The 12,704-nt window shown below is 44.0% G+C and overlaps 1 long non-coding RNA gene across 1 annotated transcript in view; it reads right to left on the reverse strand.

Annotated features, from left to right (window-relative positions):
• LOC145865481 (uncharacterized) overlaps window positions 1–12,704 on the reverse strand; it is a 29,784-nt gene that overhangs the window by 4,539 nt on the left and 12,541 nt on the right. Inside the window, exons 2-3 of the long non-coding RNA XR_014383002.1 lie at window positions 3,300–3,388; window positions 2,984–3,013 (exon numbers count right to left, since the gene is read on the reverse strand). This is a non-coding gene — a long non-coding RNA (uncharacterized LOC145865481). The remainder of the gene's footprint in view (window positions 1–2,983; window positions 3,014–3,299; window positions 3,389–12,704) is intronic.

Below are 12,704 nucleotides of genomic sequence, written 5' to 3' on the forward strand. Positions count from 1 at the left end.
ATTAAAATATATACAGTAGCCTATATCATAAGGATGTGGTAGCCTAAGCCTACTGGTGATGTTAAACACTTCTCCAATGGTTGTTGAGATCTGATATTCTGCGCAGCGCAAGACAAAATGTAGGCCAATGTCATAGGCCTATTCAACCAATCATATTTCTCAAATCCTTTCGGGCAAAATTCCAGTTATATCTAACTACTTACATGTTTTTGATGAAGAGCTACAAAAGTAAGTAAATAGCAATATTAGACTGAAATATATAAGTTAATTTTGTCAAACTTGTGAGGCTCTCCACGTTCATTCATTAGCTGCACATTACAACATATTTTCTGCTACTTCATTCAATCTCGTTTTAAAAGTGTCCCTTCCTGTTTTACATTCAATGAGACCAACTCCAGGGGTGTAGTGCTGCCAAAGCTTCACCCAGCCACTTCTAACAATGGTGCTGAATCAATGTCTTCGACGGTCACATAATGATTAATTAGTATTTTACATAACATAACAAAATATTATAGCATAACGTTACTGTTATTCCAAAAACACAACTAGGCAGAATGTGTTTTGATTGAAACAAAAAATGGGAAGGCTATATAGTTTGTTAACGACATCTGCTCTAATTTGCTCATGAAAGAGTCATTCAAACAGGTCTAAATGCATATTCCATGAAACTGATTGAGATCAAATGATTGGTATGTAGACATAGTTTGGACATTTCACTGGTAAAATGTGAAGAATTATCATTCATGATTGACAGTGATGTTGCCATGGCCTGTTTTGAAATTAGGTATGCCTAACTTGGTGTTTGAGGGTATTAAAAATATTAAATGTTCTGAGACAATATCTGTGGGCATATCAGACGTTGCAATTGGAGAGTGCATTTTTATGCACATTCTATAATGATATTCAATAGACCCCTTTCCACGACACACTGACGTCACGCACAGATGCACACAACTCTTGGCAGCAGTAAGAAAACCATTGCCATCTGCACACTTTCAACATAGCCTAGATTCACGTTTTTATTACTTCTAAACAAAATTACTTTTTAGGTTCTCATACGCAGTGGCGATTTTAGCATGTAAATCTTGATGGGGCAAAAAAATATAGATTGTTTTTGATGCATGCCAGCAAAGCCACTACACAACTCAACACTAAACAATGAATGAATTGCACTAAAAGGTAACAAACGGTGCCCACAAACTGTTTGGGCCTACATAAAGCTGTCCCAACAGCAGAGTCCCAACAGCAGTCCCAACACCTTACCACTGCTGGAAGCAAAACCGTTCATTCTGCCTCATTTACTGCCTTTTGAAAAAAAAACAGCTGATATGGCTGACTTGCTTAAAACCTCTTATGGACAGGCGTTCCGCTAGCCAATATCCAATGGTAGCGCCTGGCGCGAAATACGAAAAACCTTAAAAATGCTATAATTTCTATTTCTCATATTTCTCATTTCTTCATCAACATATGACTATTTTACACCATTTGAAAGATAAGACTCTCCTTTATCTAACCACATTGTCCGATTTCAAAAAGGCTTTACAGCGAAAGCAAAACATTAGATTATGTCAGGAGAGTACCCAGCCAGAAATAATCACACACCCATTTTTCAAGCTAGCATATATGTCACAAAAACCAAAACCACAGCTAAATGCAGCACTAACCTTTGATGATCTTCATCAGATGACACTCCTAGGACATTATGTTATACAATACATGCATGTTTTGTTCAATCAAGTTCATATTTATATCAAAAAACAGCTTTTTACATTAGCATGTTTTGTTCAGAACTAGCATACCCACCGAAAACATCCGGTGAATTTACTAAATTACTCACAATAAACGTTGACAAAAAACATCACAATTATTTTAAGAATTATAGATACAGAACTCCTTTATGCAATCGCGGTGTCCGATTTTAAAATAGCTTTTCGGTGAAAGCACATTTTGCAATATTCTGAGTAGATAGACCGGCCATCACGGCTAGCTATTTTGACACCCACCAAGTTTGGCACTCACCAAACTCAGATTTACTATAAGAAAAATTGGATTACCTTTGCTGTTCTTCGTCAGAATGCACTCCCAGGACTTCTACTTCAACAACCAATGTTGTTTTGGTTCGAAATAATCCATAGTTATATCCAAATAGCTCTGTTTTGTTCGTGCGTTCAGGTAACTATCCGAAGGGTGACGCGCCGGCGCGTTTTGTGACAAAACATTTCAGAATATTCCATTACCGTACTTCGAAGCATGTCAAACGCTGTTTAAAATCAATTTTTATGCGATTTTTCTCGTAAAATAGCGATAATATTCCAACCGGGCGACGACGTATTCGTTCAAAGAGAGAAAGAAAAACATGGAGTCGTCACATACACGCGTGCGCCAGTGTCATTATTCTCAGAAGGACCACTCTCCAAAACCCCTGCTGTTTTTCGCCCAGAGACTGCAGAGCTATCATTCAACGTTCTGGTGCCTTCCTAGAGCCAATGAAAGCCTTAGAAAATGTCACGTTACAGCAGAGATCCTGTATTTTCGATAAAGAGGCTAAAGAAGGACAAGAAATGGTCAGACAGGGCACTTCCCGTATAGAATCTTCTCAGGTTTTGGCCTGCCATATGAGTTCTGTTATACTCACAGACACCATTCAAACAGTTTTAGAAACTTTAGAATGTTTTCTATCCAAATCTACCTTTTATATGCATATTCTAGTTACTGGGCAGGAGTAGTAACCAGATTAAATCGGGTATGTTTTTTATCAGGCCGTGAAAATACTGCCCCCTATCCCAAACAGGTTAAACAAATGTGGTTTCTACTGACATATGAGATGTGCAAACTATGGCAAAAGAGGACGATCAGTAATTTCGATTAAGACATTAATGAGCGAGCTAGGACGGACATAGTCAATAGAACTATTTGTTCAGCCCATTTGTTCAGCACTTTGTAAATGTAATGCAATAGAATTCAGAACATGGGCCGTTCTTACTGTATTCTCCCGGTACACCAAGTCAGAGCCCTAGGATAAATAAAGGGGGCATATAAGCAGACAATAAAAGCTCTTACAATATTTAATGATTACATTTCTCTAAAACAGGCCATAGGTTACATGTGCACCACCAAGTCAGAACAGTAGGCTAAATTATGAGGGGAAAACTGACCAAATGATTAAGGTGAAGCACATGGGCTACTAACCGCTTACTACACAACATACACTTAGTATTACTTTCCTAGCTTCGGTATACATATCTCCCTGGCATATTACATCATTTGTGCAGCAGCATACAAGACACTTTTGGACTCACCTTGTTATGCTGTGCTCACTTGAACAGGAAGGTGTCGCAGTGGTCCTTCGTTGAATCATGATGACGTCAGGGATCTTCAGGTCGGAGCTCTAGAAAGAGGCCCGAGTTACCGAATTGCAATTCTGAGATGGATGACAGTTGAAAATATATTTTCCCAGTCAGAGCTCGTTTTTTTTCCGAGCTCCCAGTTGTCTTGAACTCACTGAGGTCTGAGATTTCCCAGTTCCTGGTTTCGTTGTTTTGAACGCGGCAGAAGCCATGCTGGATTGACAGCATGGCCAATGTTGAATGTTTATCCTTTTAAGCTTGGAAAATAGACCGTTAAACCCAGACTTGGACCACACACCCAATCTACTGAATAGCAGGCTAGTGATTGCTTTGAAATGCTTGCAGTTAGCCACTGATTCCTTCCAAACCACTCATTGTTGAATTTGAGATTTCCAATTCGTTGTGTAATGTTTATGTCCAATGGCTGATTGATAAGTTTTACCTATAATTTCTCTTCATTATTTCCCTTCATATGACAAGGATCAAAAATAATTTCCCAGTAGATTGTCGACGTCATTCATGATGATGACTGCTAGCTTCCTAGCTAAGATTTTGAAAGTATGATGTTGACATGATCAGTCCAATCAAAGCTACTGTAGATATAACGTGATCATTTTATCTGTGGCCAATGACCTTGAGCCTTCTTGGATAGGAATTTCTAATGTAACCTTATGGCAGCACCCAAGGGGCTTGAATGTTTTTGCTCTACCCGTAGATTTTGCGTTCACGTGGTGTCCTCATGAGTGACAGAACACTGAGCCAATCACGGCGCAACTAGAGAACATTACCAACCCCTATGCTCCGTATTTTACGCTGGCTGCCCCACCACCGCCACAGAAAGCACTGAGCTAGGCTGAAACACCTGCATTTTGGAGCAGCCTTACTCAAGAAAGCAAAAATGTATGCGGCTTTATTAACTCAAAGATTATTTAAAAAATTACATTGTATGCACACTGATATGTGGCACATATTAATGCCAAAATAACGTGCAAAACAGGCAAAAGAAATATGTATATACAGTGCATTTTGAAAGTATTCACACCCCTAGACTTCTTGCACATTCTGTTATGTTACAGCCTTACTCTAAAATGGATTAAATAGTTTTTTCCCCTCATCATTCTACACAAAATACCTCATAATGACAAAGCAAAAACAGGTGTTTAGAAATATTTGCAAATTAACTCAGTACTTTGTTGAAGCACCTATGGCAGCGATTACAGGCTTGAGTCTTCTTGGGTATGACTCTACAAGCTTGGCACACCTGTATTTGGGGAGTTTCTCCCATTCTTCTCTGCAGATCCTCTCAAGCTCTGTCAGGTTGGATGGGGACTGTCGCTGCACAGCTATTTTCAGGACTCTCCAGAAATGTTCGATCGGGTTCTAGTCCAGGCTCTGGCTGGGCCACTCAAGGACATTCAGAGACTTGTCCCGAAGCAACTCCTGCGTTGTCTTGGCTGTGTGCTTAGTGTCGCTGTCCTGTTAGAAGGTGAACCTTCGCCCCAGTCTGAGGTCCTGAGCACTCTGGAGCAGGTTTTCATCAAGGATCTCTCTGTACTTTGCTCCATTCATCTTTCCCTCAGTCCTGACTAGTCTCCCAGTCCCTGCTGCTGAAAAACATCCCCACAGCATGATGCTGCCACCACCATGCTTCACCGTAGGGATGGGGCCAGGTTTCTTCCAGATGTGACGCTTGGCATTCAGGCCAAAGAGTTCAATCTTGGTTTCATGAGACCAGAGAATTTGGTTTCTAATGGTCTGAGAGTCTTTAGGTGCCTTTTGGCAAATTCCAAGTGGGCTGTCTTGTGCCTTTTACTGAGGAGTGGCTTTCGTCTTGCCACTCTACCATAAAGGCCTGATTGGTGGAGTGCTGAAGAAATGATTGTCCTTCTGGAAGGTTCTCCCATTTCCACAGAGGAATTCTGGAGCTCTGTCAGAGTGACCATCGGGTTCTTGGTCACCTCCCTGACCAAGACCCTTCTCCCCTGATTGCTCAGTTTGGCAGGGTGGCCAGCTCTAGGAACAGTCTTGGTGTTTCCAAACTTCTTCTGTTTAAGAATGATGGAGGCCACTGTGTTATTGGGGACCTTCAATGCTGCAGGCATTTTTTGGCACCCTTCCCCAGATCTGTGCCTCGACACAATCCTGTCGCGGAGCTCTACGGACAATTCCTTCGACCTCATGGCATGGTTTTTGCTCTGACATGTACTGTCAACTGTGGACCTTATAGACAGGTGAGTGCCTTTCCAAATGGCCAAGGAATTGAATTTACCACAGGGTGACTCTAATGAAGTTGTAGAAACATCTAAAGGATGATCAAAGGAAACAGGATGCACCTGATCTCAATTTCTAGTCTCATAGCAAATGGTCTGAATACTTATGTAACAAGTATTTAAAAATGTTTTTATACATTATACTCCAGGGTTTTTCTTAATTTGTACAATTTTCTACATTTTAGAATAATAATGAAGACATCAAAACTATGAAATAACACATATGGAATCATGTAGTAACCAAAAAAGTGTTAAACAAACAAAAAATATTTTATAGTTGAGATTCTTCAAAGTAGCCACCCTTTGCCTTGATGACAGCTTTGCACATCCTTGGCATTCTCTCAACTAGCTTCATGAGGTAGTCACCTGGAAAGAATTTCAATTAACAGGTGTGCCTTAAAAGTTCATTTGTGGAATTTCTTTCCTTCTTAATGTGTTTGAGCCGATCAGTTGTGTTTTGACAAGGTAGGGGTGGTATACAGAAGATAGCCCTATTTGGTAAAAGACCAAGTCCATATTATGGCAAGAACAGCTCAAATAAGCAAAGGGAAATGACAGTCCATCATTACTTTAAGACAAGAAGGTCAGTCAATACGGAACATTCCAAGAACTTTGAAAGTTTCTTCAAGTGCAGTCGCAAAAACCATCAAGCGCTATGATGAAACTGGCTCTCATGAGGACGGCCACAGGAAAGGAAGACCCAGAATTACTTCCTGCTGCAGAGGATAAGTTCATTAGAGTTAACTGCACCTCAAATTGCAGCCCAAATAAATGCTTCACAGAGTTCAAGTAACAGACACATCTCAACATCAACTGTTCAGAGGAGACTGTGTAAATCAGGCCTTCATGTTCGAATTGCTGCAAATAAACCACTACTAAAGGACATCAATAAGAAGAAGAGACTTGCTTGGGCCAAGAAACACGAGCAATGGACATTGGACCGGTGGAAAGCTGTCCTTTGGCCTGATGAGTCCAAATTTGCGATTTTTGGTTCCAACCCCGTGTCTTTGTGAGACGCAGAGTAGGTGAACAGATGATCTCCGTCAGTGGAGGCTCCTCAGAGGAGAAAGGGGAGGACCATCCTCCTCAGTGAAATTTAGTTTTTTTTGAAATAGTGAAACATTAAAAAAGTTATCCTTTTTAGATAAAACTATACTAAATATATTCATATGTCACCAAATAATTGGTTAAAATACACTGTTTTGCAATGAAGGTCTACAATAACTTCAACAGCACTGTCTGGGCTAGCACTATGGCATAGCCGGAGGACAGCTAGCTTCCGTCCTACTCTGGCTACATTGACTTCAATACAAAACCTAGGAGGCTGGTAGGCCTGACCCCCTTCCATAGACATAGATGGTAATTATGACCACTTCCGGAGGACGTCCTCCAAACAATCAAAGCTTTTGCAGTATGAACTGACATGTTGTCCATCCAATCATAGATATAGGATCAGAGAACAAACCTAGTGTGTTGTATTGGGATTGTGCCACAGAGCATTATGAGGGTTCTATGTGTTGAGAAGCTTGGGGACATTGTTGGATATAGATTAAGAGTGAAAAGTGATAGTTGAGCATTTTTGGGACAGTATTCAATTCAAATGAGTTTTTTCAAATTACAGGAGATGGAGGGGGTACATTATAAATTGTTTTCTTGGGTTTAGAACTTTATTTTTGTGTCCAGTTAGGGCAATTTATTTAAAGTTGCCTTGCTAACTTCAGTAGCTCACTAGCTACCAGCGCGAGTGTGTAGTTTTCTCCGCCAGAATGGTAGAATGTCCAACGCTGCCAAAGATGTTGGGGACTTTTTGTTGAAGAACCCCTTCCATTCTCTTGGGTACACGGAAAAGGTGTGAATTAAAAGCGAGGGTCGACCTCTGCCAAAAATCAGTTTCATGAAGAAGGATGAAAAGGTGAGAGCGTTCAATACCAACTGGTATCAAATGTATAGCTGGTTAACAGGGAGCCTATCATCAAGCCGCCTGTAATTGCACGTTACAATGCTTTACATGCTGAACATCTTTTCTGGGATGTCAAAAACAATTCCGAATGATTTGATAGCATCCATCGCATCATCCATTAAACGTTAGATTAAAGAGAGAGGTTGACGCAGCACATTGTTTCGCGTGCGCTGTAGTAGGATTGTCACAGGGGTCGTATTGACTGGACCAAAACGCAGCGGCTAAAGTGCTCATCTTCTTATTTTATTAAAGAAAACACTTAATCAAAAATAAACAAACAACAAAAACAGTCCAGTAAGGTGCACAGACTATACTAGAAACAACCACCCACAAACACAAGTGAAAACAAACACAACTAAATATGGCCTCCAATTAGAGTCAACAACAACCAGCTGCCTCTAATTGGAGGTCATTGCCAAAACTCACCTAGAAATAGAAAAGCTAGATTAAACATAGAAATAAGAAAACTAGAACCTAAACCCAAAATACCCAAACACACAAAACAAACACCCCCCTGCCACGCCCTGATCAACTATAATGACAAAGAACCCCTTTTACTGGTCAGGACGTGACAGTACCCCCCCCCCCAAAAGGTGCAGACCCCGAATGCACCTTAAACCCCCCCCCCCCAAAAAAAACAACCCCAAACTTAAAGGGAGGGAAGGGAGGGTGGCCACCGTCAAAGACGGTTCCGGACTGTAGGCCGTCTCTGACGCTTCCTGGACTGTAGGCCGTCTCTGTCGGTTCCGGACTGTAGGCCGTCTCTGTCGGTTCCGGACTGTAGGCTGTCTCTGTCGGTTCCAGACTGTAGGACGTCGCCGGAAGCACAGGACGGGGAACTGTCGCCGGAAGCTCTGTACAGGGAACTGTCCCCGGAAGCTCTGGACGGGGAAGTGTCGCCGGAAGCTCTGGACGGGGACTGCACGCTGGAGGCCTGATGCGTGGGGCTAGCTTAGGAGGCGCCAGACTAGTAACCCGCACCACAGGGCTAGTGCGAGGAGCAGGAACAGGACGTACTGGGCTGGGCAGGCGCACTGGAGGCCTGATGCGTGGGGCTGGCTTTGGAGGCCCCAGAACAGTAACACGCACCACAGGGCTAGAGCGAGGAGCAGGAACAGGACGTACTGGGCTGGGCAGGCGCACTGGAGGCCTGATGCGTGGGACTGGCTTTGGAGGCCCCAGAACAGTAACACGCACCACAGGGCTAGAGCGAGGAGCAGGAACAGGACATACCGGACTGGGCAGACGCACTGGAGGCCTGATGCGTGGGGCTGGCTTTGGAGGCGCCAGACTAGTAACCCGCACCTCAAGGCTAGTGCGGAGAGCAGGAACAGGACATACTGGACTGGGCTGACGCACTGGAGGAAGAGTACGAGGAGCAGGAACAGGATACACTGGGCCATGAACCCTCACTGGCGGTCTGATGCTTGCAACTTGCATCACCGGTCCTGGCTCGATGCTGGCTCTAGCATGACATCTGTGAGGAGCTTTCACCAAGCGCACCGGGCTGTAGCTGCACACTGGCGATACCGTGCGTATCTCCGCATAACATGGTGCTTGCTTGATCCGTCGCTCCCCATAGTAAGCACAGGTGCTCCTTCGTGCCCTTTCCACCAGTACCTCTCTCCGGAATTTCGCGTCAAGCTCCTCGTTTGATTCCTTGACTGGCTCCTTTTTGCTCCACGGCTCTCTCCTGTACGCCCGGGAAGTTAGGTCAGGGCTCCCCCCTGACTTAGCCCAACTCCCCGTATGCCACCCCCCAAAGGTTTTTGGGGCTGCCTGCTCACCTCCTGAAATGGAGGATATATTTTGTAATAGAGCCCATGCCTTAATTGTTTGGCAAATGTGTGTGTTTTAGAAACCTTAGAACCTGCTTTTTCTGATAGGTTATGAAACTAAAATGTCTTACCTGCATGAAGGATGATTTGAAAAAGTTGCTTTTTGGTAAGCTCCATTCCCATCATACAAAATGCCGCCGACAGAGATGGTCGCCTTGCTTTGAGTTCTTAGGAAACTATGCAGTATTTTGTTTTTTTATTGTTACTCCAGGAAATCTTAAGTCTTATTACATACAGCCAGGAAGAACTATTGGATATAAGAGCAACGTCAACTTACCAACATTACGACCAGGAATACGACTTTCCCGAAGCGGATCCTCTGTTCGGACCACCACCCAGGACAAGGGATCTAATCCCAGTAGCCGACTCAAAACAACGGCGCCGCAGAAGGGGCAGACGGAGCGACCTCCTGGTCAGGCTCCATAGACGTGCACATCGCTCACCGCTCCCGAGTATACTACTCGCCAATGTCCAGTCTCTTGACAACAAGGTAGACAAAATTTGAGCAAGTGTTGCCTTCCAGAGAGTCATCAGAGACCGTAACAATCTCTGTTTCACGGAAACATGGGTCTCTTTGGATATATTGTTGGAATCGATTCAGCCACCGGGCTTCTCCATGCATTGCGACGACAAAGATAAACACCTCTCTGGGAAGAGGAAGGGCAGGGTGTATACTTTATGATTAACGGCTCATGGTGTAATCATAACACCATACAGGAACTCAAGACCTTCTGCTCACCCAACATAGAATTCCTTACGATCAAATGCCGGCCATTTTACCTACCAAGAGAATTCTCGTCAGTTATAGTCACAGCTGTGTACATTCCCCCTCAAGCAAACACCAAGACGGCCCTCAAGGAACTTCACTAGACTCTATGTAAACTGGAAACTATATATCCGTAGGCTGTATTTATTGTTGCTGGGGATTTTAACAAAGCAAATTTGAGAACAAGGTACCTAAATTCTATCAGCATATCGATTACACGACACGCAGGGCTAATACTCTCGACCACTGCTACTCTAACTTCCGCGATGCATACAAAGCCCTCAGCGGCCCTCCCTTCGGCAAATCCGACCACGACGCCATCTTGCTCGTTCCATCTTATAGGCAGAAACTCAAACAGGATGTACCAGTGATGAGAACCATTCAACGCTGGTCTGACTATTCGGAAGCCACGTTTCAAGATTGTTTTGATCACGGGGACTGGAATATGTTCCGGTCAGACTCAGAGAACAACATTGACCTATACACTGACTCGGTGAGTGCATTTATAAAGAAGTGCATTGGAGATGTACCCACTGTGACTATCAAAACCTACCCTAACCAGAAACCGTGGATGGAAGGCGGCATTCGCACAAAACTGAAAGAGCGATCCACTGCATTTAACCATGGAAAGAAGTCTGGAAATATGGCTGAATATAAACAGTGTAGTTATTCCCTCCGCAAGGCAATCAAACAAGCAAAATGCTGGTACAGGGACAATGTGGAGTTGCAATTCAACGGCTCAGACACGAGATGTATGTGGCTGGGTCTACAGGAAATCACGAACTACAAATACAGAAACAGCCCTGTCACGGACACCGACGTCACGCTTCCAGACAAACTAAACATCTTCTTTGCCCGCTTTGAGGATAATACAGTGCCACCGTCGTGGCTCGCTAACAAAGACTACACCCCCCCTCTCCTTCTCCGTGGCTGACGTAAGTAAAACATGTAAACTTGTTAACCCTCGCAAGGCTGCTGGCCCATCCCTAGCCGCATCCTCAGAGCATGCGCAACAGCTGGCTGGTATGTTTACGGACATATTCAATCGCTCCCTATGCCAGTCTGTTGTCCCCACATGCTTCAAGATGGCTACCATTGTTCCTGTACCCAAGAAGGCAAAGATAACTGAACTAAAAGACTACCGCTAGGGAGCACTCACTTCTGTCATCACGAAGTGCTTTGAGAGGCTAGTCAAGGATCATATCACCTCCACCTTACCGGCCACCCTAGACCCATTTCAGTTTGCATACCGCCCCAACAGGTCCACAGATGATGCAATCGCCATCACACTGCACACTGACCTATCCCATCTGGACAAAAAGAATACCATGTAAGAATGCTGTTCATTGACTACAGCTCAGCATTCAACACCATAGTACCCTCCAAGCTCATCATCAAGCTGGAGGCCCTGGATCTCAACCCTGCCCTGTGCAACTGGGTCCGGGACTTTCTGACGGGCCACCCCCAGGTGGTGAAGGTAGGAAACAACATCTCCACTACGCTGACCCTCAATACTGGGGCCCCACAAGGGTGGGGCCTCATCCCTCTCCTGTACTCCCTGTTCACCCACGACTGCGCGGCCAAGCACGACTCCAACGCTATCATTAAGTTTGCTGACGACACAACAGTGGTAGGCCTGATCACCGACAATGATGAGACAAAGGAGGAGACAAAGGAGCAAGACAAAGGAGCTGATCGTGGACTACAGGAAAAGTCTGGCCGAACAGGCATCAACGGGGCTATAGTGGAGCGGGTCGAGAGTTTCAAGTTCCTTTGTGTCCACATCACCAACATACTATTACAGTCCAAACACACCAAGATAGTCGTGAAGAGGGCACGACAACACCTTTTCCCCTTCAGGAGACTGAAAAGATTTGGCATGGGTCCCCAGATCCTCCAAAAGTTCTACAGCTGCACTATCGAGAGCATCTTCACCGGTTGCATCACTGCCTGGTATGGCAACTGCTCGGCATCTGACCGTAAGGCGCTGCAGAGGGTAGTGCATATGGCCCAGTACATCACTACTGGCCATGCTTCCTGCCATCCAGGACCTATATACTAGGCGATGTCAGAGGAAAGCCCAGAAAATTGTCTAAAGACTCCAGTCACCCAAGTCATAGACTATTGTCTCTGCTACCGCACGGCAAGCATTACCAGAGCGCACAGTCTAGGACCAAAAGGCTCTTTAACAGCTTCTACCCCCAATCCATAAGATTGCTGAACAATACACCCCCTCCCCCTTTGTTTTTACACTCCTGCTACTCGCTGTTTATTATCTATGTATAGTCACTTTACAAATTACCTCGACTAACCTGTACTCCCGCACATTGACTTGGTACTGCCCTGTATATAGCCTTGTTATTGTTATTTTATTGTGTTACTTTTTTATTATTTTTTACTTTAGTTTATTTGGTAAATATTTTCTTAACTCTTTCTTGAACTGCAATGTTGGTTAAGGGCTTGTAAATAAGCATTTCATGGTAAGGTTGTATTCGGCGCATGTGACAAATAAAGTTTGAGTTG

This window comes from Salmo salar, chromosome 28, assembly GCF_965601325.2.
Source record: "Salmo salar chromosome 28, fSalSal1, whole genome shotgun sequence".
Taxonomy (NCBI): domain Eukaryota; kingdom Metazoa; phylum Chordata; class Actinopteri; order Salmoniformes; family Salmonidae; genus Salmo; species Salmo salar.